Here is a 4,410-nt window from a genome sequence, read left to right as displayed (position 1 = left end):
GTCCAACGTTAAGGTGGTGTCTACGGACGGCCGGCCGGACGGCCGGCCGGACGGCCGGCCGGACAGACTAACACTGACCGATTACATAGAGTCAGTTTTTCTCAAGTGACTCAAAAACCATAAAAACCACAAGAATAATATGTTTTAGCATTTTAAACAAAAGTGTAATTTATAACAATCACACACACACACAAAACTTACTTGAAAACTTTCAGAACCAACACATTTTTTCCACCAAGTCCATATTTCACCACGCGGTGGCCGTTGTCGCACCACGTGCACACGGCCTGACCGGGAATGGATATCTTGGCGATACTGTCGCCAATGAGCTGGCGCCTTTCTTTCTTGTTGATAATGACAGTCACTTCTTCTGACAGCCAGTTGGCTTTCCACTTGTTTTTCACACTTTGCTCGTCGATCGTAAGAGCTTCCACAGCCGACAAAACAATACGGAATCCAGACGCCATGATGCTACATTTTTCACCTTCGGCGTTTGGAGATCGGCAGCCAATCAAAACAACCCGCAAACCGCCATCGGTGAATAATTAAGCCTAGGCGATAATCGTCGGAGATCGACAGCCAATCAAACGCGACCCATGGTACTGCTATGGGTTCACGCGAGTGCTGGGGTGCGAATGCACTGACTTCAGATGGAGACAGCTTCAACTGAACGGTTCATACCACCCCCCCCCCCCCTTTTTTTCCTCAACGAATTTGCATCGATCTCAATAATGGTCTGTGAGCTAAGGAAAATATCGGAATTCCGATAAAATTCGGACCAGTACCATGCCTGTCAGAATCACGTGTAGGCCTAACATTATGTAGAACAAAATTCCACAGCAAGCTTTCTTTGGACGACTGTCGTTGTCTCAAAACTCGCATTCTACCTGCTGTCCAAAAGAAGCTATCTTACGTTGTGCTGCCTTGAAAAAAAATACCAACAAAGACAAGGAATTAGCTGTTGCAAGGTAAGTTTACCAAACGTTACAGACATTAGCGAATCATGAAAGTGCGTAAACAGCGAACAGTACAATCAAAGAGAGGAATCTGGAATGAAACGCGATACAGATCTAGGTAGATCTAGCATTCAAAAACTGTCTTTTAAATTTAAGGAAGTTGTTGCAAGGTACCAAATTTTACAGACAGAACCATGACAGAGCATGTTTTGAAACTGATGCAAAATCGTAATAATTTTGACTTTGAGAACAGATTCATTCCGTTTCCTTATATCTGCAGTTTTATACGGGCAGAGCAAACTTGAGACTCTACTGCAAGTCTTGAAATTCACATAAACCGAACCAAGAACAAAGACATCCAAACATTACAGGCACTTTAGATCAACTCATTTCACTATAGGTGACTACCTAGCACTGTGTTTGATATCCGTGTCTGCTGAAATAAAAAGAAATTAAACAAAACGGATTATCAGTAACCTTAGGTGACACGTTGTAAGAGTGGGAAACACTAGATCTGTCTGTACTTACCGGGGACACGACTGCCAGATCGACACTGCGCTTTCGACAGCTCTTCCTCGCGCAGACACTGGAAACACGCTGTGCAGAACAAACTGTAGGAAATCTCCTTTGGTATCTTCTTTATCTATTTTTCTGGAGCTAAGAAACCGAACAATGTGAAATCGCCTTCCCCGTTTCGGCGAATGCAGAGGTGAGAACTGAAAAGTGAATCTATACCACAATCCTTCACGCGACCTGACCTGATCTTGACCCCTGACCTGGTCTACATACCACACACGACACAAACCAGTCACCTGCTTTTACCCCCTCAAAACCCCCCACCACCCGTTTTCTTTGGATACACACTTTAACTACACACATGCCGACAAAATGTTGATCATTACTTCAATAGTTTGAAGATGGTGCTTGAAAAATAACCAGGTAAAATGAGTATTTCGGTGTTTAGTCAAATGTTAAAGTTTCTACCACAGACAGACATACATACATACATCTATATATATATACGACTTGTGTCTGTGTGTCTGTGTGTGTCTTCGCGATGCACGGCCAAAGTTCTCGATGGATCTGCTTCAAATTTGGTGGGCTTATTCACAGAGACCCCGGACACAACCTCATCGATGATATATTTCAACACGTGCTCTCAGCGCGCAGCGCTGAACCGATTTTGGTTCCACCTCAGCTATTTTAGTTCCACCTCAGCTACCCGGGCCCCCATACCGACACACCAAAGCCAAAGTTCTCGGTGGATCTTTTTCAAATTTGGACACCGTATTCAGCTACACCCCGGACACAATATCATCGATGAGATATTTCAACACGTGCTCTCAGCGCGCAGCGCTGAACCGATTTTGGTTTTTGTGTTCATTTCACCATTCCCAGTAACTCTTCCTTATCTTCTCATCTTCTCCATGTTTTCAGCGTTTACCTCCCTTCCTTCGTATGGTGCACTATAGTATGAGTGGGGCATCTTCGGATATTCCCGGCGTTCTGTTACTATTTTTAGAAGGTCATCGCAGTGTCCAGAACGTAAATTGGACCCGTAAATTATCCTCACTGTAAAAGTGCAAAGGTCGAATCAATTTATAGCCACGCGAAAAATACACTGTCATCTATCTCTCTTTTGATACGGCTTCTCTGTGTTTGTGTGTGTGTGTGTGTGTGTGTGTGTGTGTGTGTGTGTGTGTGTGTGTGTGTGTGTGTGTCTCTATGTGAGCAACACCTGGGGATTGTTCAGTTCTGTTTGTGATGTGGTCTGGCGGCTTTTGTGTATTTGTATGTACTGGCCTTCCTTTGAAAAGCCATAACAGTTCAAAAGGGCTTACAGATAAGCACTAAATTGCTCAATCCTGTTTGAGTGGAGTTCGCCTCCAAAGGTGATTAACACGGTTACATTCGTCGACAAGGATGGGACTCGATATGGTCAGGAATGGCATTATGGCCACTGAATCATTTTCGTGCTGTTCCCATTCCACGAATCTGGGAGGGACCTAAGCTTGGCGGGTCCATTGTTCGGACCCGGCAAAGCCGGCGTACGGCTCTAAGTATTTCATCCCGGCGAAGCCGGCTACCCGGCGAAGCGGGTATTCCTCTAGTACATACATACATACGCACAGACAGACAAAAATGACTATCGCATAGGCTACACTTACGTGAGCCAAAAATAAAACAAGTCGCGTAAGGCGAAAATACAATATTTAGTCAAGTAGCTGTCGAACTCACAGAATGAAACTGAACGCAATGCCATTTTTCAGCAAGACCGTATACTCGTAGCATCGTCAGTCCACCGCTCATGGCAAAGGCAGTGAAATTGACAAGAAGAGCGGGGTAGTAGTTGCGCCAAGAAGGATAGCACGCGTTTCTGTACCTCTCTTTGTTTTAACTTTCTGAGCGTGTTTTTAATCCAAACATATCATATCTATATGTTTCTGGAATCAGGAACCGACAAGGAATAAGATGAAAGTGTTTTTAAATTGATTTGGACAATTTAATTTTGATAATAATTTTTATATATTTAATTTTCAGAGCTTGTTTTTAATCCAAATATAACATATTTATATGTTTTTGGAATCAGCAAATGATGGAGAATAAGACAAACGTAAATTTGGATCGTTTTATAAATTTTAATTTTTTTTTTACAATTTTCAGATTTTTAATGACCAAAGTCATTAATTAATTTTTAAGCCACCAAGCTGAAATGCAATACCGAAGTCCGGGCTTCGTCGACGATTACTTGACCAAAATTTCAACCAATTTGGTTGAAAAATGAGGGCGTGACAGTGCCGCCTCAACTTTCACGAAAAGCCGGATATGACGTCATCAAAGACATTTATCAAAAAAATGAAAAAAACGTATGGGGATATCATACCCAGGAACTCTCATGTCAAATTTCACAAAGATCGGTCCAGTAGTTTAGTCTGAATCGCTCTACACACACACACACACACACACAGACACACACACACACACACGCACATACACCACGACCCTCGTTTCGATTCCCCCTCGATGTTAAAATATTTAGTCAAAACTTGACTAAATATAAAAACCGTTTGGTTTTGTGTTCAATCAAGGTGTTTTGAGAACGCTCCAGAATGTTCTTGAAGAGATTTAGGTTTCGTGTTAATTCTAGGTTTTGTGTTAATTCTAAAGGTCTTTCCGGAACGCTCCAGAATGTTCTTGAAGGAAGTTAGGTTTCATTATCCTTCTAGATTGTCCAGGAAAGCTCCCGAACTTTCTGGAAAGAAAAGTTCTGTGACCACATACATCCATACACTCACACTAGGACACACAAGCGACGTTTGGAATTACACGAACTACGTGTTTATACAAGCGTGAATCAAAACATCTTCAAGAACGATTCCAAAATACTACTGTACACGTTTCCGAAACAAACGGGTAAACAGCTAGTTCATAATAAAGTAAGCAAATGCTCTTA

The sequence above is a fragment of the Littorina saxatilis genome, linkage group LG6, assembly GCF_037325665.1.
Source record: "Littorina saxatilis isolate snail1 linkage group LG6, US_GU_Lsax_2.0, whole genome shotgun sequence".
NCBI lineage: Eukaryota > Metazoa > Mollusca > Gastropoda > Littorinimorpha > Littorinidae > Littorina > Littorina saxatilis.
Note: the sequence above shows the minus strand (reverse complement) of the source record.